Here is a 27,911-nt window from a genome sequence, read left to right as displayed (position 1 = left end):
TTGCTGACCTAAAGGGTGATCAACACCTCAGTGTGTTGCTATCTTGACATAGGACGATAGACTCCTTTTAATTCTTGAGTTTTGCCTCCTTAATCAGGATGAAAACATGAATGAAGAAATAACCAGGCCTTTTTGTACTTTTCTCAAAAAGTAAATTATGATTATTCATTTTCAAGCCAAATATGTCTAATTTTTTAACATTGTAACTGCACCATTACAACTTAATTCACATAATTCCTCAGCATTCTGATCAAAAGAAAAATTCATTTTCTAAGGTTAGAATTGCATATACCTCTAGAAATCAATTTTTCAAATTGAGAGCATAACTTAGAATATGATTGTATGATGGCTTCCCCAATGTCCCTAAATGAGAAAAATCTGAAGCATAAGAAGAACATAAAAATGTTACAGTCTTAATACATGAAATAAAATTCCAGTCAAACAGCATCAGTTCAGTTGATTGTGTTAGAATTGTCTCAGGTATAAAACCTACTTTCTCCATGTATTCCTCTGACACTGTGGGCTGATCACATTCAGGGAGGAAAAGAGGGTAATTCTGACTCAGTTGCATTTAATTCTATTCTTTCAGCTCCTAAATGTGAATGTTAAGTGTTGTTTGCATTAATGGTGGATCTGCCCTTAGAGGGTCAAACATCCCGATTACCCTCCCGCGGTCTGCCGGTAAATGAGCTCCATTCTAATTGAAATTAGAGAAATGTGCCAGCCAGCCTGACTGCATTTGGTGAACAACCTCCATTCTGAAACTAAGCCCGGTTTTGCTGTGAATCACTCGCTCTCTTGGAAATCTCCAGGTTGCCTCTTCCTTGATCTCCACCTCCCACCTCCTAACATCCGGAATCAGGTGATAGAGATGGGGAGGAGATGCTCTCAGAGCTGGCCAGTCTGGTGGGTGGTGGCCCTGGAGGAATAGGAGCCCTGGGGTGGAGTTTGGAGCCGTGGGCGGGATCTAGGGCAGGAGAGGGCTCATCCCAGTGGCCAAGGGATTCCATGTGACGGAGGGCTGGGCTTGGGAGGAGAGGCAGGCAGGGTCCTGAGCTCCTGGCCGTGCCTGTGATTGGAGGAAAGGGCCCGTCCTGGGGGCCTCCGAGGCTGGGCAGAAGGTGGGAGGGCCTTCCCAGAGGGGGCTGGCTGAAAACAGGAACTTGTTCTGAGATTTGGCTGCCTTCTTCCCTTACAGCTAACTGAATGATCTCTGCCTTCCCCGGAGCCAAGATCTCTCTGCCTTCCTCCCTCAGACCAAGATTTTTCTACCTTCCTCCCTCGGAATCGAGATCTCTCGGCCTTCCTCCCTCGGAACCGAGATCTCTCTGCCTTCCTCCCTCGGAACCGAGATTTCTCTGCCTTCCTCCCTCACAGCTGAGATCTCTCTGCCTTCTCTTGGACCTGAGATCTCTTTGCCTTCTGGACGCCAACTCTGTGGGTGCAGATCCCAGGTAGGTGTGAGTCAGCCCCTTACAGATGTGCTGGTTCCTACTGCCTGTTCCTACCTTGGGATCTCTTTCTCTTCCTCTGACCTTGTGGTAAGTGCCCTCCAGGTCGGCCTGGAGTGATCCTCTCTCCCAGGCCTGGCTACTGGACAAGCTCGCAACCCTAACTCTTTCTAGACTCCCGATCACTTCCCAAATATCCGGGGTGACCCTCCCCAGACATACCATTGGGTCACCTTTTCCCCAAATGCAGACTTTACACCCTAGGGACCAAGGAATCTTCCCACCAGGACCCAGGTGTCCTGTCTCCCTGCCCCCAACCTTTTGTTAGAGATTGAGTTGTTCTTCCTTCATGCCAAGGCCCCTGTCCTCACAATCCCCACATAAGGAACCAAAAGTTCTGCCTGCCCTGAGGACCTCACTTTGGATGTAGGAACCCAGGCCCTCCTTACCTGCACCCTTAGCTAGCTTCTGTGGTGGTTCCTTATCAGATCCCAGGCACTGGCTCCCTGTGCGTAGTCTCCCTTGAGAGATTCCAGGCCTAAGCTCTACCAGAGGGTCCCAGGAGTCCTCCCCGGCTCCTGGTTAGTACTCTTGCTTTCCCAAGCTTAGTGGCCTCCTGGAGTCCTGTCTCTCCAGTGTCCCTGACCTCCTTGCCATGACCTGGGTTAAAATGTGTCCCTCCTAGACCCTACCTGGGCTCCCCTTCCCCAGGCCCCCTCTTCTTTCAGAGCCCTCAGAACCCTGGCCAGGGGGCTGAATCCCAAACTATATTTAGTCTCCCTACCTCGGGCTTCCAATGGTCATTTCCTGGTGGCTCCATACCGGAGCTGTCCCCACCCCCAACCTTCCTAAGCTTCCCTCCTCCCTAGATCAAGCAGTCAGTTTGTTGTCTAGATAATGTGTCAGTGTGTTAGCTGGGGAGAGGGGAGGCAGGGAGGGCAGAGAACCAACTGGAGGCAGATCTCTGATTCAGGAGCCATTGAGGCTCTGACTGGTGTCATCCCACCTGGGATCCCAAGCCCCTTCTGTCTCTTGGTTCTCTGAAGGAGGATGGGATCATCTTCTTCAATTCCTACCAAACTTGTAGGTTGAGTCTCTGCCCTAAGGGTTAGGGTTAGCGCTCTGCCTGACCCTCTGTAAATCCCATTAGGCCAACCTCCTGCCCTGGGATTCTTCAGCCTCCCCAGCTCAGCCTGCAGAGGACCAAGGCCTGGCCCAAGCAGGGAGCCTGGAGCCAGAGGGAATGGCCCCTGGGAGCTGCAGACCCCCAGCCCAGGTGAGTGCACTCTATCCTCAGACTTGACCAACATCAGCCAAAGATGCCATTTCCAGAGACCCAGAGGATTTTCTGTGAGGCTAGTAATACCTCACCTATGCATTGTTTCTTTACAAAAACAGGCAAGAAATTTGAAATAGTGGTAACAACACTGCCCTGATTTCTCCTTCTGTGTTTTGAACTGTTTCAACGTACCAACTACCCTCCACCCCTTACCCCAATTGCTACCCTCCCCTGTCCTTTTTTTAAAGTTTTCCCTCAAGATCCTTGAGTCACAAGGATGACCACTTCACTCATTCCTCTCTGTCCTGTAGGGTCTTGTCTTTGATCCCTTTATCTTTGCCTAGCATCCCTCCCCCACATCCACAGAACTGCTCCCCCCTCCCCCTTGCTTCTTTGGCCAAGCTCTCCCTGCCCAACCTTGGAAATAGGATGCTCTGCTTGTTCTCGAGGGTCCAAGCTACACAAATAGTTTATTTGTCTCTTGTGCTGTCTTGTAGCTGGTTTGACTCTCAAGGGCACACTCAGAGAGCGGTGAGGGCTAAAAGAAGTAAATGCTGTGAGCACATGGGTGTGTGTGTGTGTGTGTGTGTGTGTGGTGGTGGTAGTGGTGGTGGTGGTGGTGGTGGTAGGGGTGGGGTGGGGGACTGGCCTCCTGCATACTCTCATCCAGTGTTTCCGGAAAATAAGGCAACCGAAGAAAACAGGCTAAGTTGGCTTCTGGGTCACACTCACAGGTTCACAGACCTTAGCAGAGCTGTTTGGACCAGGTCAAAGAAAAGAGCACCTTCTTTAGCTGTTAATGTATTAGCATTTGTGAAGGGCCTTCCCTTGTTAGAGAGGATATAGGGAAAGGGCTGAGTTTGGGGAACCATTCAAAGTTCTGGGAGTTTTCTCTTCCAATGGGGGAAAGGGGGTTACTGATGGAGACACTCAGCTCTTCTCAGAGAGGCATCAGGCTCAAAGGGAAAGACGCAATGGAGGGACATACCTTCTCCCCAAATCTACTTTGCACCATCTTCACAAAAACCCTATATGGGAGGTGTTCTTATTATCTCTATTTCACAATTCAGGAAACTGAGGCAAATAGGTTCAATGACTTACCAGGGTCACATAGCTAGTAAGTGTCTGCATCCCAATTTCAACTCAGAGCTTCATGATCTTCTACCATTTCCTAGCTCCCCCAACATTGCCTCAGTGTGCCCACCTTCCCACAACCCCTCCAACATTGCAGCCAATTTTTGTCACTATGATGAGTTTTGCAGAGTATGAGATGAAGCCTCATTGTTGTTTTGGTTTTCCAATTCTCTTATTAGTGGCTTGGAGCATTTTTTCCTGTGGTTGGGAATACTTGGCAGTTCTTCTTTTGACAATTCTTTGTTCATATCCTTTGACCATTTATCTATTGCGGAATGGCTATTTGTTGATTTTGAGTTGTTTCAGTCGTGTCTCACTCTTTGTGACACACTTTGGGGTTTTCTTGGCAAAGATACTGGAGTGGTTTGCCATTTCCTTCCCCAGATCATTTTACAGATAAGGAACTGAGACAGACAGGCTAAAGTGACTTGCTCAGGGTCTCCCAGCTAGTACTAGTCTGAGGCTAAATTTGAACTCAAGATTCCAGGCCTGGCTCTCTAGATAACTTAGCTGCCATTGGCTATTAGTCTTTTTTAAAATAATATTTAATTTTTGTCCAATTTCATATAAAAACTTTTTCATCCCTAAATTTTGAGTTCCTACTTCTTCACCTGCCTCCTTCCTCTGACCCCTTTTGCATGCAATGAGTAATCAGAAACAGGTTATTCATATGAAATCATGTAAAGCATTCTATATTTGTCATTTTGTAAAAGAAACCTTGAACCAAGAGAAAGAAAGAAAGTGAAAAATGGTATCCTTTAGATCTGTATTCAGACTCAATTAGTTCTTTCTATGGAGGGGGACAGCATGTTTCATCATGAGTCCTTTGCGGTTGTCTCAGATGAAGGTATCACTGAGAATAGCTAAGGTAGTCAGTGTTGTTCATTGTATAATATTGCTGTTTCTTTGTACAATGTTCTCTTGGTTCTGTTCACTTTACTCTGCAGCAATTCTTGTAAGTCTTTCTAGGTGATTCTGAAATTGTCCTGCTTGTCATTTCTTATGGCACAGTAGTATTCCATTGCAATCATATACCGCACCTTGTAAAGGCATTCCCCAATTAATGAGCATTCCCTCAATTTCCAATTCTTTGCCACCACAAAAAGAACTATTATAAATACCCTTTGTGTGGGACAACAGACCACCGGCTCAAATAAAAAAAAACAGAGGTGTCTTGGTTTTCTCAAGGTAGAAACAAAACAGAAGCTTTATTTGATCAAGTCTCCCGAGAATTGGGCATCTCCCACTACCAGGGTGGAGATGGTAGTGAAGAGAGGCAAGGGGGAGAAGGCAAGCAAGGGGATATATAACCTTGTACAAACAATTCTAAGAAATCCCACCCCCAGAGGCTGGACCCCTGTCCCTATTTGCTGGGACAGGTGGCCTCACAATCTATCCCAGAATAAGTTTACCCAATACTAGCATAGAAACTACAGAATTACCTTATAGGGGAATTTCAGTGTTAAGATGACAGCATGTGAGTAGGCTAGGGGAGGGGGAGAGGGGGAGACCACCTGATTTCCCCGAAATCATATGATTTACAGGAAAACGAAACTTAGGCCTAGTGAGGTCTACATCCTAACTAAATTTGTACTATTTGAGTATTACCGTGCCTGATTTATTCATAGGAAAGCTTTCACAATCTTGTATCCCACACAAATCCCCCCTTTTATCCCATAGTTGAAAGCTTCCCACGCCAATTCGTATACACTGCTTCAACTGCACGATCCAACTCGTTGGTCTGCTCTGGTGGGTCCTCCTGCTCAACTGGTTCCCATTCCCCCCCTTTAAGGATCATCAGTCTGATAGATCCACTGGCTGTACCTTCTAACTTAATCATCTTTGATAGAGTCCTTATTATCATGCTGGTAATCAATTGCAGCATACACGGGAGGCAAATTGGAAGGAGCACAGCTCCACTTATAGCTATTAGCAATCTTATGGATCAAGTAGGGGTTCAGGGTTCATGCATTCAGTCAGTGGGAGGCTTACACCCCAGATGTATTTTTAATGGGTCCCTGGGACGAGGGTTCAACAGTCCATTCGCCGGGCAGCTTAGTAGATGTCTTCACTTGGGAGTGATGGGTCCAGCCTCGCTCTGTGGTCCACACTGCGGTGTCCGATGTCAACAGGACTTGGAAAGGCCCCTCCCGGGTCAGGGCAAGCTTTTCCTCCTTCCACGTCCGGATCAGGATCCAGTCTCCTGGTTGGTACTTATGCACCGGAAAGCCTAAAGGTGGGGTCTGAGCGATCAACCCCTTAGTCTGTAAAATAAGGAGGTGTTTTGCCAAGGCAGATACATATTCCCTTAAAAAACCTATCTTCCTGTTCATATATAGGATCCCAAGTTTCTCCTCTTCCTCGATAAGGGTGACCAAATAGGAGTTCACAAGGAGACAACCCCACGTCCCTTCAAGGTTTAGTACATATTCTGAGTAGGGCCAGGGGGAGACACTTAGTCCAAGGTAACTGCGTTTCTAACATCAACTTCATAAGCTGTCTCTTGGTCTCCCGATTCATCCTTTCTACCTTGCCTGATGAGGGAGGATGCCAAGGAGTATGAAACTCCCATGTAATATCCAAGGCTTGCATAAGGAGCTGCAGGATCTTACCTGCAAAATGAGTCCCCTGGTCCGAGTCAATTCGTTCCACCATTCCATACCATGGGATTATTTGTTCCAACAAAATCTTACATACCATAGGGGCAGTAGCCCGGGGCAAGGGAAAAGCCTCCACCCAAGATGTCAGATGGTCCACTACGACCAGCAGGTATTTGAGACGGTCTATGGGGGGCAGCTCAGTAAAGTCCACCTGTATGCTCTGAAACGGCCGAAGACCTGGTGGCCTTCCACCGATCGGGGTTTGGCGCAAAGCAGTCCTGTTTGTCCTTCGACAAACAAGGCAGCCCTGTACCAATTGTCTTGCTAGGGTGTAAAGGCCGGTTGACACATACTGCGTGAGAACAGCATCACACAGGCTCTGGACATCCCAGTGACCACCCTGGTGTAAATGTTGAAGGACCTGCCTCATACCTGATTCGGTCAGTACCTCTCTTCCATCTGGGAGATACCATCAGCCTTCCTGCTCCTCGGCCCCTAAAGATGACACCTTCTTGTGTTCTTCTGTAGTAAAGGTTGGGGAAGGAAGACTCGGAGGAAAAGAGGGAATTAGTACCAGCAAATGGTCGGGTAGTTCAGATTCTATAGCTCCTATTTTCTGTGCTTCCTCATCTGCAAGGCGGTTACCCCTAACCTCGAAGGACTGCCCAGATTGATGACCATTCACATGGATTATTGATATATTTCCTGGTAATAATACTAATTCTAACACCTGAGAGACCAAGGCAACGTGGGCTAGGTCTTTTCCTCTACTATTTCTCATCCCCCTTTCCTCCCATATTTTCCCAAAGACATGAACCACACCCCAAGCATATTTAGAATCAGTATAGATATTCCCTGCTCGCTGGTTAAGGATGGTTCGGACCTGATGTGGGACACTCACAATGAGGCTCCCACCAGCATGGCAGTGGCTGCAACAGATTGAATACAGGTGGGCCACCCCTGCACAACGGGATCCAAAATCTTTGAGAGGAAGGCTACCGGCTTTCTCTGTCCCCCTCTTGTTTGGGCAAGGACTCCCAATGCCACCCCCTTGTCAAGTTACCATTTCTAATAATGATACCCTGATCATCTTTACAAGTTCAAAATTGAAACCTTGGCCAATTGCCATGTTGAAGAAATTCACATCAGGACCCAAATTCCCATACCTTACATGACTCGTCATTAATTTCCCCAAAATTTTAAGCATGCATGATATTAATCAAATAACAAAATAACATTCTCACATTGCTTAGGGAACATTTACAAAGGGAGTTCTAAGTGGCTCGTATGCATTTCTACTCTTCTTCATAAAGCTTTACTAAGTTGGTGCAAAAGTCCATATGTAACACTAATTCCAAAGCATCATAACAAACAAAGTTTCTAGTTAGCAGAATTCCTAAATATTACAAAGTTTCTTAGTCAAAAAGGTGTTGTAATAGAATCTCACATTGATAGCAGTAAGAGTGTGATCGTAGGAAAGTAATACTGCTCTTAGATTCCTTTTAGACAAAGGGAACATCTTAAAGTGAGCCTTAAGCAGTTTGTTTAAATTTCTGTACCTGCCCTAGTTCTAAATAAAATAATATTAGATTGCCCAGTAAGATAACACAAAAAGAGCTCATATCTTTTACTGACTACTTGCTCTGATCACAGAAATTTGCTGTAGAAGGAAAAAAGGCAGGGACATGTGATATGTCAAATATGACAGGATAAAACATCCTTGGCTCTGTTTATAATCCAGATATAGTTTTGATTCTTCAATTATGTAGCATCTCTGCCACCACATTGCTACACTCAGAAATAGGTGGGAAACTTCCTTTGCAAAGGAACACAGGGGGAAACTGAGGCCAGGAGGATCCCATCCTAGACTGAGGCTACGATTGTCCCCTCAGCTTTTGTCCCAAATGCAGATCTCCACCATTAACAGTATGGATCACATTCTTTCTGAGTAGCTTGTGGCATTTCTATCAGATGCTGATGTAATGTAGACAACTATCCCAGATTCAAACTCAAAACAAAAGTAGTTATAGTCCCAAGTACCTTTTAACCTTAAACAGCAAGTCCCAGCAGTCACAGCTTAAAGTCAGATACAGAGCTGCAATAAGCAGTAAAGATTTACCAGGACTCACATACATAAGGGATTTAATTAAACATTCTCGTTCTCCACTTTAAACTTGTCCTGTTGTAAAAGCCAAATATTAGAATCCTTTCTATCTATAGTACATAAACTTTTAATTTCTCAGCAAGCTAAGTTCAGTGTTTAGGACCTACAAAACTCAAAGAAGTTCTTTGTCTGGGGCTGATGACCTTGCCCATGCAGATAGTTTTCCAGGTGCCTTGGCAATTTTACAAAATAAGGAGAAGTAACATGGACCCCAAGAAGGGGTAAATAGAAAAACCTTGGGTCTGTTTGCTATCTTTTGCTGTTTCTCTGAGCACACTTATTCAAGGTTGAGGCTTTCTAAAAATCATACAAAGGATTTTACAAACCCCCCCTTTTTTTTAATCTCTCCTTCTCAGAAACAGCTCATAATTTATCCTGATATTAATTCTTAAGTGCTAAACAATTCCCAAATTTTGATCACCAAACCTTTTCCACATAATTTAGAAGAAAACCAAAACTAAACGTACTCTGGTAAATACTATCTCTAAGCAATAACATCAACAGCTTAATTAATGATCTCACAAATTTCCCAAATGATAGCAAAACAATTAAAGACAAAATCTGGTAATTGAAGATTTCTTAAATTACAATTCTTAACCTAATAACATTTAGATTGTAAAAGAAATTGCTTCTCTAACAACACAGATGATACAGCTGCTTACCAAGTTATGCAATAAGAAGAATTTTAGACATGTAACAATATCATAAACAATTATCATCTATTTAAACTTGAAAACCAAAACCAATTAATTTCCATTGTGGTGGCTTTACCTCAGTCAGATATGGCCCCGAACTGCCTGATACAGAGAATCATTCATCTCATCACCAAAACTTCACAGTGAAGAAAATCCACATAAGGTTAATAAATATGAAGCAATTATTCTTAACTTAAAACAGTGTACATTCAAATAGCATTTATTCTACGCCAAGCACTGTGCCAAGCACCTTTACAATCATGCGATCTTTGTAATATCCCTGGGAATGGACTCCACCACCATCCTCTTACTGAACAGTAAACTACAGTAAATAGAATTTTCCTGGGGCTATATATTTAATAAATTTCTCAATGCCAAATAACAATATGCACTTTTCTAGAAAATTATTCAAATATGCATTTCTAAGTTCCATTCACATTACAAATAGTTTGCAATCACCTATTATAATTAGATCAGGGTAAAATGTGCTGGGCCAGTATTTTAACTACTTCTTTTTGCCCCAGGTAAAAAGGAAGCCTAAGAAATTTGAAGCGTTGTCAACAAGGTATAGTCAGCCTCCCTTCCAGGCCGAGGGGTTGATGATTAATTGAACAGCAACAATAATAACTCACAACAATCAATATCTTTACCCTAATTAATATCCATATAAGATTTAATAGAACCCACCCACAATCTAGCCCAAAGGATGGATGGACATAATTTCTTTTATCTCTTCAGAACTGTCTTGGTCTTTAACATTAAAACAGTAATCCCAAATAACCTAGTTAACAATCTTACAGGTAAGTGCTGGCTGAATCGTTTTAGCTGTGACCTTCCATTAACTACAGGTAAAGTAGAAAATACCTGGTCTTCTAAATGGCAATTAAGGCTGAGAAAGTAACTTAACCTGTTTTACACAATTGTTTTCATATCATTTTTTTGTCTTCTTTTCTGCAACAAAATTCAGATTAATAATTGCTTTGTCTAACACTGTCTTCGGTTACTTAAGTTTTGCAATATAGGACATTTTACTACAATTTAGAAGCACACTAATAGTGCAAATAGAAAGACTTGCAGATGACGTTAATTGCATTCCCAAATCATTGCATATTTTAGGCTTACCAAGCATAGAGGCTTTTCTTCTCTCCCCATAGTTGCAGAGCCTAGCTGTGGACTGAAGGGGGGCCGCGAATTGGGGGGAAGGTGCTGGGAAGCTGCAGAGTCCAGCACCTGAATTAAAGGTCTAAGGAGTCATTTAGGAGGGTCCCTGAGAGATCCTTACTTTCTAATAGTTTGGAGACTAGGAGCAAAAATTCCAGGTTCCAGTGGTGTGGGGGCAATAGCCTAGAAGTGTGGGCTTTAGGGTGCCCAGGGGTCCAGGGCTGTTGTCAGTGGGGTAATTATTTTTGAAAAGGAGCCAACTCTCTATTGTATATCCGCAGTCAAATCACTTTTTAAACTTTTCAAGTAACAAACTTAGAAAAATCACAACAAGTTAGAAATATCTATATCTATTGAGCTAATTCCTATTCTAGGAAGCATTTTTGTTTCTCAGGAATGTAATAAGCAACAGTCTTTTGGGTAAAATATGTTCAGATTGGCTCTCATTCTCTGGTCATATTTCTCTATTTTGGAAGCTTTAAGCCACCTTTTTTTTTTCTCTCAAATTCAAATAGGAATGAGGGTCACTAAATTGTACATAAGGATCTCTGTAGTTGTATGTAAAAAAAGTACTTACTAACTATAGATTTATTTAATACCTTTATGTTATTAAATATTTTCCAATTCTATTTGTAGGATCATCACTTAAAGTTCGTAATTCTGAAAATTGGGAAACCATAATTACAATGCATCGTAGTACACATTCTAGATTTTTCCTTTTCTCCTCATACTAGGGAATTCAAAGTGTCTCTTTTTCACATCTATGCATTTTCCGAATTTGCCTTAGTACCAAATAGCATAATAAATTCCAAGCATCAAATTAGAAGTAACACATTTTACTTAAATTTAAGGGAAGAGTTCCCACTTTCTTTCTTATCTCTCCACATTCCAAATTGGCCAGATCTGGGATGGAGGGAGACAGAAAGAGCATATATATCATTTTTTTTTAAAAACAACTTCCCCAAAGTTTCCACCTTGCACTCTCAAAACCTCTATTCACACTATTTGTGCAAATAGATTATGCCTTTCTTAAACTTCCTTCACATGTCTTTTCCCTATATGGTTAAACTTTCTTGCCTTTCCTTTCTGGTGGACTTTGATGAAAGCCCCTGTAAAACTGCACATACCTTATTTCTTTCTAATTCTGACCTGACACTCCTCTTTACCTTGCCTTTTCCATCACATAACTTAAGCAAGAAAACATTTTTCTTTCTCTTTCTCTCTCCCCCGCCCTCCCACTCCTCTGAAGAGACTGGAGTCAGGGAGGGAGAAAAAGCCAGATAGTGGACATTACAGGGTGTCAGATTACACACACACAGAAGCGCAGATACAGACAGATACAGACACAAAGATACAGAAATCCAAAAGCTTTTTCGCTTTCCCTGGGAGACCTTTCCTCAAAAGCCCAGGAAAAATCCATTCCACCCACCTAGGTCAAATGTTTTAAGAACTCTTGTCTATGGCCATTTTCCTTTCTACTTTTGTTGTTCATTCCAATTTTGCAATCGATTGCGTAAAGTTACCTCACACTTGTGCTCTAACTGCACAGATTCAGATTGTTTCTTTTTCCCCATAATTTACGAGGGCCGTCACCGCACCCTCCAAGTTCAGAAGAACTTAGCCGAACTGAGTGGGAGGGTCACCCGCTCCCAAGAAGTCCCCCTCGAAACGTCCTCGAGAGCGTCCTTGCGATGAGGTTGTATCCTACCCTAATTTGGTCCAGAGGCATCACCGCACTCCCCGCATCCCAGACTCAACAGACTAACCTCCCAACCTCCAAATGCTAACCTTCGGAGAGTACCCGTACTCGTTTATGACTTCAACACACACCACACCGGCCAGCCGGACTTTTTCTCTTTCCCCTTACTTTTGGAATGTCGGAGCCTAGCACAGCTTCTGTTCCTCTGAGTCCCTCTCTTCAGGATTTTCCCCCAACGGGGAGGAGCCCCACACCAGGAGCAGGAACCCCCAATAAATCTTTGTGGTGCGCGCTAGATCCTGCTCCCCGGTGAGGAGAACTCTCCCGGTCGAGGGGATCATGGACCGAGCCACCAACTGTGTGGGACAAAAGAACACCGGCTCAAATAAAAAAACAGAGGTGTCTCAGATTTGTCAAGGTAGAAACAAAACAGAAGATTTATTTGATCAAGTCTCGTGAGAATTGGGCATCAAACACTATCTCGGGGGAGATGGTAGTGAAGAGAGGTAAGGAAGAGAAGGCAGGCAAGGGGATATATAACCTTGTACAAACAATTCTAAGATATCCCACCTCCAGAGGCTGGGCCCCTGTCCCTATTTGCTGGGACAGGTGGCCTCACAATCTATCCCAGAATAAGTTTACCCAATAGTACCATAGAAACTACAGAATTACCTTATAGGGGAATTTCAGTGTTAAGATGACAGCATGTGAGTAGGCTAGGGGAGGGGGAGAGGGGGAGACCACCCAATTTCCCTGAAATCATATGATTTACAGGAAAACGAAACTTAGGCTTAGTGAGGTCTACATCCTAACTAAATTTGTACTATTTGAGTATTACCGTGCCTGATTTATTCATAGGGAAGCTTTCACAATCTTGTATCCCACACACCTTGTCCTAAATAGGTCATTTTCCCCTTTTCAATCTCTTTGTCATATCATTTTCCAGTTTTCCCAGCAGTTTTTGTGAAATAGTGAATTCTTAATCCAGAAGTTAGATTCTTTGGGTTTATCAAAGAGTAGATTGCTATAGTCATTGACTTCTCCGTCTTGTGTACCTAACCTATTCCACTGATCCATGACTCTGTTTCTTAGCCAGTACCAGGTAGTTTTGATGACTGCTGTTTTATAGTACAGTTTAATATCTAGTATAGCTAGGCCACCTTCCCAAGCATTTCTTTTCATTAATTCTCTTCATATTCTGGACCTCTTGTTCTTCCAGATGAATTTTGTTATGATTTTATCCAGCTCTGTAAAATAATTTTTTGGTAGTTCATTTGGTATGGCACTGAATAAGTAAATTTAGGTTAAATTGTCATTTTCGTTATATTAGCTTGGCCTAACCACGAGCAACTGATGTTTTTCTATTTATTTAGATCTGACTTGGTTTGTGTGAAAAGTGTTTCATAATTTTGTTCATATAGGCCCTGGGTTTGTCTTGGCAGCTAGACTCCCAAATATTTTATGGTGTCTACAGTAACTTTAAATGGAGTTTCTCTTTCTATCTTTTGCTGTTGGACTTTGTTATTAATGTATAAGAATGCCAAGGATTTATGTGGGTTTATTTTATATCCTGCAACTTTGCTAAAGTTGTTTATTATTTCAAGTAGTTTTTTACTTGATTCTCTAGGATTTTCACAGTAAATCATCATATTGTCTGCAAAAAGTGGTAATTTAGTTTATTCTTTGCCTACTCTAATTCCTTCCATTTCTTTTTCTGCTCTTATTGCTACAGCTAACATTTCTAGTACCAAACTGAATAACAGTGGTGATAATGGACATCCTTGTTTCACCCCTGATCTTATTGGGAATGCATCTAACTTAACCCCATTACATATAATGCTTGCTGATGATTTTAGGTAAATGCTATTTATAATTTTAAGGAAGGCTCCGTATATTCCTATGCTTTCTAGTGTTTTTAATAGGAATTGTTGTATTTTGTCAAAGGGTTTTTCTGCATCTATTGAGATGAGCATATGGTTTCTGCTAGTTTTGTTGTTGACATAATTATGATGATAGTTTCTTATATTGAACAAGCCTTGCATAACTGGAATAAATCCTACTTCATCATAGTGTATTATTCTCATGATAAGTTGCTGCAATCTTTTTCCTGATATTTTATTTAAAATTTTTGCATCAATATTCATTAGGGAAATTAGTCTATAATTTTCTTTCTCTGTTTTGACTCTTCCTGGTTTGGTTATTAGTACTGTATTTGTGTCATGAAAAGAATTTGGCAGGACTTCTTCACCTATTTTCCCAAATAGTCTATAAAGTATGGGAATTAATTGTTCTTTAAATGTTTGATAGAATTCAAATGTAAAACCTTCTGGCCCTGGAGATTTTTTCCTAGGGAGTTCATTGATGGATGGTCAATTTCTTTTTCTGAGAAGCCAGTTATTTAGGTATTTTTCTTCCTCTTCTTTTAACCAGGGGAATTTATATTTTTGTAAATATTCATCCATTTTCCTAAGATTGTCAAATTTATGGGCATTCAGTTGGGCAAAATAGTTCCCAATTATTGTTTTAATTTCTTCTTCATTGGAGGTGAATTCTCCCTTTTTATTTTTGATACTGGTAATTTGGTTTTCTTTTTTTTTTAATCAAATTGACCAAAGGTTTATCAATTTTATTGGTTTTTTTTTTCCATAAAATCAGGTCTTAGTTTTATTTATTAATTTAATAGTTTTCTTGATTTCAATTTTATTAATCCCGCCTTTGATTTTCAGTATTTCTAATCTGGTATTTAATTGGGGATTTTCAATTTGTTCTTTTTTACCTTTTTCAGCTGCATGCCCAATTAATTGGTCTCCTTTTTCTCTATTTTATTCATGTAAGCATTTAGAGATATAAAAGTTCTCCTAAGAACTGCTTTTTCTGCATCCATAGGTTTTGGTATGTTGTCTCATTATTGTCATTCTCTTGAATGAAATTATTAATTGTTTCTATGATTTGTTCTTTGGCCCACTCATTCTTTAGGATTAGATTATTTAGTTTCCAATTAGTTTTTAGTTTATCATGAGAAGGATGCTTTGACTACTTTTGCCTTTCTGCACTGGATTGTGAGGTTTTTATGCCCTAATACATTGTCAGTTTTTTAGTATGTGACATGTACCACTGAGAAAAAAGTATATTCTTTTTTATCCCAATTCAGTTTTCTCCATAGGTCTATCATATCTTCCTTTACTGAAATCCTATTCACCTCCTTAACTTCTTTCTTATTTATTTTGAGGTTAGATTTATCAAGTTCAGAGAGAGGAAGGTTGAGGTTCCCCACTAATATAGTTTTGCTCTCTATCTCTTCCTGTAACTCCCTTAACTTCTTCTCTAAGAATTTGCATGCTATGCCACTTGTTGCATATAATGATATTGCTTCGTTGTCTATGGTGTCTTTTAGCAGGATATAGTTTCCTTCCTCATCTCTTTTAATTAGATCTATCTTTGCTTTTGCTTTGTCTGAGATTAGGATTGTCACCCCTGCTTTTTTTTTTACTTCAGCTGAAGCATAATACATTCTATCCTAGCCTTTTACCTTTACTCTGTGTGTATCCCCCTGTTTCAAATGTGTTTCTGGTAAAAAAACATATTGTAGGATTATGGTTTTTAATCCATTCTGCTATCTGACTCGGTTTTATGGGAAAGTTCATCCCATTCACATTCACAGTTATGGATACTCTCTGTGTCTTTTTCTCCATCCTATTTTATCCACCTTTTTATGCTTTTATTTCTCCCTTTTCCCTTCCACTCCTCAAAAGAGTTTTGCTTTTGACCACTGCCTTCCTCAGGTTTCCTTTCCTGTTGACTCCCCTCCCTTATCTTACCCTTTTCCCTTTGCTACTTCTTTCCTCCCTTCCGACCATCCCCCCACCCCTTTTCTTTCCCCTTTCCCCTCCTACTTCCTGTAGGACAAGTTTGATTTCTGTACTTATCAGAGTATGTTATTCCCTCCTTGAACCAAATCCAGTGAGAGTAAAGCTCAAATACTGGTCTTCTCCCTCCCTTCTTTCCTTCTACTATGTTATGTTTTTGTGCCTCTTCATGTGTATTTCTACCTCCTCCTTACCTCTTCTCCCAGAACAATCCCTTTACAACCCTTAATTATGTTTTTTATTATCATATCAGTTACTTTATACTGAAACCCTCAGTCTATGTATATCCCTTTTAATTGTCTTAATAACTGTACCATTTTCAATATACACATATATATACATATGTGTATGTGTGTGAATATACATATACACACACACACACCATATATAAACCAATATAATCCTATATAAGGATATAAACAATTTTACTTTATTGAATGACAAAAGTTTTTTTCCCATTTTCCTTTTATTTCCCTCTTGAGTTTTGTATTTGAAAATCAGATTTTCCATTGAGTTCTGGCCTTTTCATCAGGAAGTAGTCCAAGTTCCTTTGCCTTTTGGAATATCATTTTCCAATTCCTCTTGTCTTTTAATGTAGAAGCTGCAAGATCCTTCATGATCCTGACTGTAGTTCTGCAATATTTGAATTGTTTCTTTCTGGCTGCTTGATGTTTTTTCCCTATGACCTGATAATTCTCCAATTTGGCTACAGTATTTGTTGGAGTTTTCAGTTTGTGATCTCTTTTAGGGTGTGACCGGTGAATTCTTTTCATGACTATTTTACCCTCTGGTTTTAGGACCTTGAGGCTGTTATCCTTCATGATTTCTTGGAAGATACTCTCCAGGCTCTTTTTTTCATCATGGTTTTCCAGTAGACCAATAATTCTTACATTATCTGTCCTGGATCTATTTTTGAAGTCACTTGTTTTTCCAATCAGATATTTCATGTTTTCTTCTATTTTTTCATTCTTTAGATTTTGTTTGACTGATTCTTGGTGCCAAATAGAGTTATTAGCTTCTAATTGCCCAATTCTACTTTTTTAACAAATTGTTCTCTTCATTTAGCTTCTGAGCTTCCTTTTCTATTTGGTTCATTTTACTTTTCAAGGAGTCTTTCTTTCCAATTAGATTCTGAACCTCCTTAACCATTTTGCCAATTTTACTTTTTTAAAGCTTTGTTCTCATTAGTGAATTTTGTTTCCATTTTTTTTCTTTTACCTCTCTAATTTGTTTTTTTAAAGTCCTCCTTAAGTTCTTACAGGAATGCTTTTTGGGCTTGAGACCAGTTTACATTCCCTTTTGAGTTTCTAGATGTGGGTATAATGTCAATGCTGTCCTCTTCTGAATTGGTATTTTGATCTTCCCTGTTTCCATAAGAAGAATTAATAGTCCTTGGTTTTCTGGATTGTTTCTTCATGATGTTTGTTTTTTCCTGGCTTTTAAAGTGGATCTCTGCTTCTGGGCCTGGGGGTCTCTGTCCCAATCTTCTTGTGCTGGGAACTGTGGGCTTGGTTACTAGTTTAGTGTGCTGTGGCCTCTGGTTTTATGAGTTGTGGGGTCAGGGTGGTCTGGCTGCTGGAAGTTTTCTCTTCCCCTAGGGCTGTGCTATACCATGAGTGGTCTCAGCAGTAGTCTACACTGGTGTCTGACACTTCCCCTCGCTGTGCAAAAGCACCTCTGGGTTGCTGGTATTGATGCTTGCTTGCTCCACCCCTCTGGGGCTCAGTAAGTTCAACTGTTTGTCTACTGAAGCTCCTCTTCTGCCTCCTCTATTTTAGGATTTCTCCCAAGGGAGTGTTATCTGGGTGAGGAAGGGAGGGATGAGAACTCTTTTACCTGATCATCATGGCTCCCAGAAGTTCAAGAAGGTGAGTTTCAACCCTCTAGACTGTATGCTGCAAACTTCAGGAGTAGTTGCTCTCATGCCGCAGGTACTGTGCTGCCATCTCTTGTAGCTCTGACAGACTCCTGTCCTGGGCTGAGAGGCCTGGGGATCGACACAAGTTGTGTGGGTCCTGCGCTCTCCCAGCTAGGTTTGCTGTCTGGGTTCTGCAGCTGCTCCTGTTCTGGTGTGGTTTGGTGAAGTTCTGCATGCCAAGTGCTCTCCCAGCCCACAAATCCATCCTGTTGACCCTGTGGGCTCTCCTGGCTTGGAAATTTGCCACACTCTTTCCACTAGTGACTTCTAACTCTCTCAAATCTGCTTTTTTAGAGATAGCTAACAGAATTTGTAAGAGAGCTCCAGTAAGTCTCTGCTTTCACAGGGACTTGGTGGATCTTGGCTCCACCCCTCTGCGTACATGGTTTTCTGGAGTGGCTGCAGTGAAGGGGAGTGCCATGATGAAGCTGGCGTAGGTTATGAAATCAAAACCAATCTAGTCAACAAGCTTGTATACCTACCCAAAGGAGTGAATACCAAAAGGAATGAATGACAGGTTCATGACAATATGATTGCCACTTGCAGGAAAATGTCATGCCATCATCATCACTGGGTATTCATCTACCATGATAAACCTGATGAGGTCAAACAAAAACTTTATGAAGACCTGGAGACCCTTATCATCAGTTGTCCAAAAGAAGACAAGGTTATAGTTCTGGGTGACTTTAATCCTGGAGTAGGTATAGCAGTAAGGCAAAATTCATTATCTCAAAGAGGGCCATGGACATGCCTGAGTGGTTTGGAATCACGAAGTATAAGGAACTTCCTAGGTAGAAGGCAGAGGAAGTATAACATTTATTTAGACTACAGAGTATCAAATCCAAGGACCAATGCCCCCTATTTGATATAGTAGTGATAATATTACATAACTGGTAAGCTCATCTCACTATAGTAACAATGAAATTATAACAAAATAATATAGCAAGGAACCAAGCCATACTGTAGCCTCCCCCTGCTGCTAGGGCCGTCCTATAAAAGATCACCCATGAATCCTAACTCTCCACTTAGCACTCTCTCCTGCAGCTCTGCTGACTCCAAGTTCCTTAATCTCGGGAACTCTGTCTTGTTCAGCACTATCCACTTTGCAGTCTTGATGCTGGCTCTCCTTTGTGTCTGCTGCCTCAATGTCTTTGTGATGTCTGCTTCTGAATCTTTCCACTCTCCAGTGCTCCCGCTTTGGGGCTGTCTTTTTATACAGTGCTAGCCACCATCTGATTGACTAGAACTCAGCGTACATGCCATTGGCTATGGTCTTAGCAACTCCCCTTAGGGCCCTAAGGGCTTCATGCCTCTCAAAAACTAACAAATTAACTTGCTAACTAGCTTGGGGCCTCACATCTAATTAGTGAAAGAGTGTGGGCCTGTCCCTAATCAGGCCTGCCTTTGTTGGCCCCATCTGAGGACTATTCAATGGACAGCAAAGATCTTTCACTTACTGATTGGCATTACATTCGGCCCCAAGATCTTTCCCTTCCATTACACAGGCAATTTGCAGAGTCTGGTATCAAACTCCCTTATCTCTTGGTACATTCTGTACAGTTCATTGGTTGGAATACCATCTATCATTTCAAAATCTACCCCTGCTCTCAATAGAGCAGAAAACATTTCTTTTCTTGTCATTTTATTTTGATGCTGAATCTGCTGGTTATTCACTCTCCTCTCTCGAGATCTATCTCTTCTCCAGTCTCCTAAGTCATTTACCTATGAAATCTTATCTATCACCTCTGAAAGAGGTTTCCCTACTTCCCAAGTAGCAGTGTTAACATCAGGTTTTTATAAGCAGTAGGAGCTGTCTTAACTATTAAATTTCTATGAAAGATTCCCAAGGGAGCATCATAGTATGTATCCATGATTCCTGTTGTAATAGCAGTTTTCATTACCTCCTCTTTTAACTTGCTGATACAGTCTCTAAGTGAACACCAAGGTTTATTCCCAGTGGGCCACATAGAATCAACAGGATATTTTTTTTATTACGTCCCTCAGCTACTAAAGCTAACAGACTAGTCATACTGTTGCCATCTCCTTGCTGATGATAATCCCTAAAAGCTTGCTGAACCAAAGGATCCTCGCTGATACCTAGGAATCTCATACAATCTACATAATCAACAGATACTCCTGTGGCCCCTTGATCACTTATTCTTACTATCCAAGAATGATTCTCCCATTCTTTGGGTGAATCTATTCAAAATGTCTGTGATTTCTTGCTGTGAAAACTTCTCCAAAACTTCCCTCGTAACTGAATTATCATCTTGGGTTTCCCTCCTCCTTCGCAACATGGGACACACTTCTCTCTGAGTATTTAACAATCTCTCATTCTCTGTGTGAGGAACATCATGCACCATAATACCATTTCATGCCTCAGCCCTTGACATTGTCTCATTTTCTCCTGACTCCGTTCGCCTGCTGCCATGGCAAGGACAAAGCTGGCAGTCAGACATAACTTGGGCTGACTTGAGATGCACTCTTGAACTCTTTGGCCTCCTGTTTCTCCTAGCCACATTAACGGCAAAATTCTCACTGGAGTCAGTAGACTACTGAGCAATAACTTCTTCTCCTGCCACCTGAGATTCCCCATCTTGCTGTGGCATAGGAGTATCCCCATTTCTTTCTCTTAGTTTCAATCTTTCATATATCAGCCAATAGGCTGATAACACTATCCAGTTTTGCCTAGATTGTGGTGCCGACAATTCTTCCCCGGCTCGATTTTAATCTCTTGCATACATTTTTCAAAATCCCTAGGGTCTTCCCTCTGTAGCCTTGGTTCCCAGCTTTCACAGAGTCCAGCTCCTTTACCCCATTCTTTTGCTAGGGAGGAATGAGATGAATCCTCCCATCCTGGGATATTCATCTCTTCCTCTAAAGTCCTTCTGCTTCTAAATAGAGATTTTATACCCCACGATCCCACCCTATTCGTCAGACTCAGTAGGAGCAGTTGGTGAGAAGCAGATGGCTGCTGACATTCTGACCCAGCCAGAGTGGAGAACTGCCTGCCTGAGAACTTTGGAAACGTGAGAGCAGTGAGCTGCCTACACAGGCAGGAATTCAGGCAGAAGCCAGGAATGGCCACCGGAAGCTGGATGACCAGGAACCCAGGAACTTGGAGTTCAGCCCCAGGGCAAGATGGAAACTTTGCAGCAAGGCACTGAGTGTGCTTTTTTTCTGCCTTCTCCTGGGATGGTTTAGGACTCAGGTGGAGGGTGAAGTTGTCTATGGTGGGTAGGGGGAAGTGTCATGGGCACCCAAAGACCCCACCTGGTTAGCTTTGTTGCCCAACTGCCCTCAGGACTTGGAAGTGGAGTGCCGGAGCAATGTGGGGAGAAGGACACATCCCCAAGAGAACTTGATTTGGATTTTTTTTGTTTGTGTTGGGACTTTGCTAACTAAAGTATGCATACCTGAGGGTGCCGGAGGAAGCCTGCAATGTTAATGTGGGGAGAAGAACATATCCTCAAGAAGGACTTTACTTGGATACTCAGTATTGACTAAAGAGATTGTAACTTTCTGTGACCTTGGGGTGGATGGTGTTTGTATTATAAACAAGTATTTTGGGGTGTGATACTGAATGATATGTTTTGTTATGTTGTAATTCCCTGAATGTGATTGCAGTGTATAATGCCTCTATTTGTTGCAAGATCCATGGCCATTTAATTTAGATTGTAAGGCCAAGGATTCTGGAAGAGGTGGATTATGTAATGGTAATCAGAGCAGGATTTTTTGCTGTTCTCTTTCAGGATGCTAAGGCTATGAAGTGCCTTTTTTTTTTTTTTTTTTTTTTTTAATTTTTGAATGGCTATTGTGGTCCTGTCTAAGGCTAGATGGTTGTGATTGTGGTTGAGTGTATGGACATGCCTGCTGTTTCTATGGGAAATATTAAGAAGGGGTCTGGGGGCAGTGCCTAGCTAGAGGCAGTGGCTGGGATCCCATCACATGGACATGTGAGAACTATGAGTTCATGGTCACACCTGTTCTAGTGAGCAGTGAGGCATGTATGAAGAAGTTAGGATATTGAGTGTGTGCCTGGGGGGAGTGGCTAGGTAGGGGCAGTGGGCCTCCTGTTCAGTGGGGCCTGTAAAGAAGTTAGAATATTGGGGCTGGGTGCAGCTTTATTAGGATTCCATCAATAGTTCAAGAAGAGAGCAGTACTTTCAGTCAAGAGGAAGAATAAACCCCAAGGTGAAGTTTCACTTCAGGTCCCAAGGGAGGGGGGACCCTGGGAAGCAGTACTAATTACAATCCCAAGGAATCCAAATTCTTAAAGAAAAAGTTAAATGAGTTAAATAAAGAAATAGACATTAAAACTATTTTAGTGGGGGACTTCAAATTTCCCCTATCTGAACTAGAAAAATCTGACCATAAAATAAACAACAGAGAAATTAAGGAGATGAATAGAATTTCAGTAAAGTTGGGTATATTAAAGACCTCTGGAGAAAACTGATTGGAAATAAAAAGGAGTATATTTTTTCTCAGTTGTACATAGCACCTTCACAGCAATTGATCATATATTGGAACATAAAAACCTCACAACCAAATTCAGAAAAGCAGACATATTAAATGGATCCCTTTCAGATCATAATATAATAAAAGGTATTTTTAATAAAGGGCCATGGAAACATAGATTAAAATTAATTAGAAATTAAATAATTTTTTTTCCCAATCAAGTGGCAAAGTTTATTGTGATGCCAGTAGAAGCAGGTGAAGTTTCTTAGGGAACTTGCAACTGGATAGCAGCGATGTTTTTTTTTTTCTATTATGTCTTTTTTTAAAATTTAATTTATTTATTATATTTAGTTTTCAGCATTGATTTTCACAAGTGTTTGAATTACAAATTTTCTCCCCATTTCTATCCTCCCGCCCACTCCAAGATGGCATATATTCTGGTTGCCCCTTTCCCTAGTCAGCCTTCCCATCTGTCACCCCACTCCCCTCCCATCCCACTTTCCCTTCTTCTCTTGTAGGGCAAGATAAATTTCTATGCCCCATTGCCTGTGTATCTTATTTCCTAGTTGCATGCAAAAACTTTTTTTTTTGTTGTTGTTTTTGAACGTCTGTTTTTAAAATTTTGAGTTCCAAATTCTCTTCCCTCTTCCCTCCCTGCCCACCCTCCCTAAGAAGGCAAGCAATTCAACATAGGCCACATGCGTATCATTATGTAAAACCCTTCCACAATACTCATGTTGTGAAAGATTAACTATGTTTTGCTCCTTCCTACCCTATCCCCCTTTATTGAATTTTCTCCCTTGACCCTGTCCCTTTTTGAAAGTGTTTGTTTTTGATTACCTTCTCCCCCTGTCTGCCCTCCCTTCTATCGCCCCCCCTTTTTTATCTTCTTCCTCCTTCTTGTGGGGTAAGATACCCAATTGAGTGTGTATGGTATTCCCTCCTCAGGTCAAATCCAATGAGAGCAAGATTTATTCATTCCCCCTCACCTGCCCCCTCTTCCCTTCCTAGAGAAACACTTTTTCCTGCCACTTTTATGCGAGATAAAATTTACCCCATTCTATCTCTCCCTTTTTCCCTCTCTCAATATATTCCTCTCTTATCTCTTAATTTGATTTTATTTTTTTAGTTATCATCCCTTCATATTCAACTCACCTTGTGCCCTCTGTGTGTGTATGTATATATATATATACACCTACATATATACATACATAGACACACACATATGTATATATAAGTATATACATATATATGCCTATTCCTTTCAGCTACTATGATATTGAGGTCTCATCAATCACACACATCATCTTTCCATGTAGGAATGTAAACCAAATAGTTCAGCTTTAGTAAGTCCCTTGTGATTTATCCTATCCAAGTTAAATATTCACATTCAACAAAAGTGGTTGCCCCCATGCAAAATGACTGTTAGAAGAAATTAATGTCAACAAATTAGTGCTCTTCTCTAAAGAGGAATAGTTTGTTGCAAACTTGGAGGTAAAGTTAAACCAACACACGGTTGGTAACAGTGGAGCAGAAAAAGAGTGGGCAGTTTTCAAACATTTGGTGTATAGCTTTCCTCATTACCATTTGAGTGAAACAAAGCTGTGTTCTTGCTCTCATGCTTTTTAGCGTGACGTTTTCATGTTTTCAGTCATATCAAACACCTTCATTGAGGATTAGCATGGCATCAAGGTTGGCTACCATACTGAGGATAAATTCTTCAACTTGAAAAGGCTATAAACCAAGACTAAAGTGGCAGGAGTGTTGGTGCATGATTTTTTGTTTGCAGATGATTGTGCACTTAATGCAGCATCTGAAGCAAAGTATGGATCAATTCTCTGCTCATCGCACTAATTTTGGCCTAACAGTTAACACCAAGAAAACACAGGTACTCCATCATCCACCACCACACCATCCATACATGGAACCATCAGTTACAGCAAATGGAGAAGTTTTAAATGCCATGGATAGGTTCACTTACATTGGGAGTCTACATATTGATAATGAAGTTGATGCAGGCATTGCCAGAGCTAACTCAGTGTTTGGGAGGCTCTGAAGGAAAGTATGAGAGAGAAGAGGTATTAGATTGACTACAAAACTGAAGGTCTACAGAGCTGTTGTGCTAATCTCATTGTTGAATGCCTATGAAGGCAGCACTGTATACCAGCACCATTCCAAGAAACTGACTTGCTTCTATTTGAATTGTCTTAGGAAGATCCTGAAGATCACCTGGCAAGATGAGGTACTGGACACTGAGGTCATTTCTCTAACTAAATTGCCAAGCATTCATACTTTGTTGCAGAGCATGCATCTGTTATGGGCTGGTTATGTGTTTCGAATGCAAAACCTATGCCCAGAAAAAAGCCTATTATGTGGAGAACTCACACAAGGCAAGCTTTCACATGGTGGTGTAATGGTAATACAATTTGAAGATCTTCCCATCCATTAATAGGCCCATGTGACCTGTCTGAATCACATGGAATTCTGGGTCACATGAGCCTTTGGTGGGAGGAGCTTGCTGAGTGTGTGGAGTGGGAAGGAGTGGAGCAGGAAGTTGGTGTGGGTCAGAGCTGAGAGAGAGATGGTGGGAGTTGCAGCTTGGAGAGAGAGGAGGTGGTCAGAGACTGGAGCAGCTAGCATGGATGAGAGGGGCATTTTTGCCTAAGGGAGCTTGGTTTGTGGGAAGGCCCTAACAGAGGGAAGGCTTGGGGATGTCGGTGCCCTCTGTATTAATAATGTATATGAATTTCTTTGTTGCTGTGATGGACTTGGCTTTCTGGTATTGGAATAAATATTTTGGTTTTGTCTTTCATGTAGAGTCTCTTATATTTTGTGATTCAGAGCTACACTGGCATATTTATAGTAGCCATAGGTGCTATGGGTATTGCATTGGCATTACATTTGGCAATGAGGATGGGATCATGAAATATCAGAACTCTACTTGGAGGCAGGAAGGCTTTAGTGAAGGAAATGGTTATCCCAAGATGGGAGGATTTACCTTATTCCTCCCTGGAAAGAGAAGTGGCTGAAAGCACAGGGCTCTGTGAAAATTGGGAACTGTGGCTACAGAAGGGAGGACCCAAAGATTTAGAAAAATATTTGCAAGGAATACCAATGAAACTGGGGAAAGAACTGGCAGGGGTGTGTAGGAGAGGCTGGGTCTTGCTAACAAGTTCTCACATTATATGTAAAAGCAGAGCTAAGTTGTTGGAGGAGAGGGTTCAGATGGAGAAGGAATTAGTTGGTTTGCATGAGAGCTGGGCCTTGCTAACAAGTTATCAAAAAAAGCAGAGACAAGTTGTTCGAGGAGAGGGTTCAGATGGAAAAGGAATTAGCAGATGTATTAGCAAGGCAATAAACACAATGTCGACGATAATTGAATATGCCTATGTAGTTCTGTATCACAGAGTAATAGAAACTCTCTATATAGAAGGTAGAAGTAAAACATTTATTCAGACATCAGATGACCAGATCTCATAACCAAGTAGGCTCACTTTATCATAACAGCAAGGAACTTAAAACACAGTATCATAGCGTGGAGCCTCACCATCCCAAAACCATCTGCTCCTCTGCTGGGGCCTTACTAAAACCTCACACAGAGCCACCACATATCTGCTCTTTCCCTTAGCTCTAACTGTTCTCTCTCAGCATTTCCTGTGACACACTTACCTTTTCCTTTCAGCAAGCTCCTCCCACCACATGAGACTTAGGCTTCCTGTGATATAAGCAGGTCACATGGCCTATTAATGGGTGGGAAAGATCTTCAAATCTAAATTGTCATCACATTTGGCCCCAAGATCTTTCTTTTCCATTACATGGGGCAACGGGAGTTTTGGGATAACTGGTGTCAATAGAACTTTACAAGAATATAACAGGGATAACATAATATAAGCATATAAAACAATGTCATTGTTACCCCCTCGAATGAATGGGGCTCAAAATCTTGGGATAAGGGGAGAAGGTCTTGTCCTCCATAGCTTCTTCCTGCTGAAATTAGACATAGAGCTGTCCCTGACCCAAGAGGTAAAGAATCCTATTCGAGAGGTCAGTTCTTTAACAAGCTAGCATTTGAAACTCAGTTAATGCCAGGTCCAGGGATGACACATCACAGTCATTGACAGGTCCAGAAGTGACATCTGAACACATCAGAGGGTGACATCTGGCTTAAGTGATTAGACATCTGCAGGTGGATGGTACTAAGCCTGCAGGAAACAAATCTCAGAAACAAATTTAATAGAGAAAAGCCAAAAAAAAAAAAAAAAAAAGAAGGAAACAATCATAGCCTCATTCACTATAGAATACATGAGTCAAAGATACAGTTTCAGAATCATTTTCTCCTGGATAAGCAACTGTTACAGTATTACCTTTCCCATGTGCTATAACTTCTGCAGACTTAGGAACATTGTCTGGCTTCTGTTTTACCCATACTTTAGCTCCTAATTTTATTCTGTCAGTAGAACCAAACCCTTCCTTGCCTCTGATAGTTATTTTAGAAGGAGGATCAGTCTTCACAAGGGGTATGGTTTCACAAGGAATAATAGTCACTTGAACTATTCTATCATTTTTACAAAACTGTACAGGTTCTTCACCCAAATTCTAGAATGTCCCAGTAATTTCTCCTTGATAATTCAAATCTATCACTCCAGCCAATACATGTATTCCTTGAGCTAATAATCCTGATTTAGGTAATATCTATCCAAAATGATTCTTAGGGATTCTCATACATATTTCGGTAGACATTTTTCTTATCTCTTTTCTATCCAACCAAAAGCCCTCTAAAAAATGTAGATCATACCCTGCTGAACCAGATATTACTGGATACAGTGGTAGGACATCTTCCCTCACAGTGCAATATTCAATATTTGAGATCTTATGTGTTTGCTGTTTGGGGTCATCATTCTGGCTAGAGGTGTACTTCCTCCTACTGCTTCAAAGCAATTACTTTAGAAGGTACTGGTAAAGTGATTGGGTCCATTTTTTTTTCCCACTAAAACTGTATTAATTTGTATCTTCCTTTACTGCAAATTAATATCTCCCTTCAGGTAAATTCAAGGTCATACATCTCAATATATCTATTCCAATGACGCATTCAGGAATGGGTACAATGACCATGGTATATTCTGTCTTAGGCAGTTGTCCAATTTTCATCATCAGTTTAACTTGTCTGGCTATTTCAGCCCCTCCTAGTCCTGTGATGATAATTGGAGCTCCATGCCTGAACTTGTCAGGATTTACATAAATCAAGGTGGCCTCCTCCCTGGTATCGATCAATGACCTAGTTATAGTATTTGATCCATTTTTGCAATACATAGATTAATATGGGATCTGTAATCCTGTCTGTGGGTTTCTTTAATCTGAGCTGGGGTTCAGCCTATTGCCTAGTTTCCCTAAAGTTGTGACTCACTTGGATACAAGGGTTCAAGATCTGTAAGATTTGTAGGAGAAGTTCTTACTTCTCTATTCTGTCTATTAAGCCCCTTATCTTG

The 27,911-nt window shown here is 41.3% G+C and overlaps 1 pseudogene; it reads left to right on the top strand.

Annotated features, from left to right (window-relative positions):
• The first annotated feature begins 2,653 nt into the window (after positions 1–2,653).
• Positions 2,654–27,911, top strand: part of LOC118839118 — a 45,194-nt pseudogene continuing 19,936 nt past the window's right edge.

Source organism: Trichosurus vulpecula, chromosome 2 (assembly GCF_011100635.1).
Source record: "Trichosurus vulpecula isolate mTriVul1 chromosome 2, mTriVul1.pri, whole genome shotgun sequence".
Classification (NCBI taxonomy): Eukaryota; Metazoa; Chordata; class Mammalia; order Diprotodontia; family Phalangeridae; genus Trichosurus; species Trichosurus vulpecula.
The sequence above is the reverse complement of the archived record's forward strand: the minus strand, read 5'-3'. Positions and strand labels throughout refer to the sequence as shown.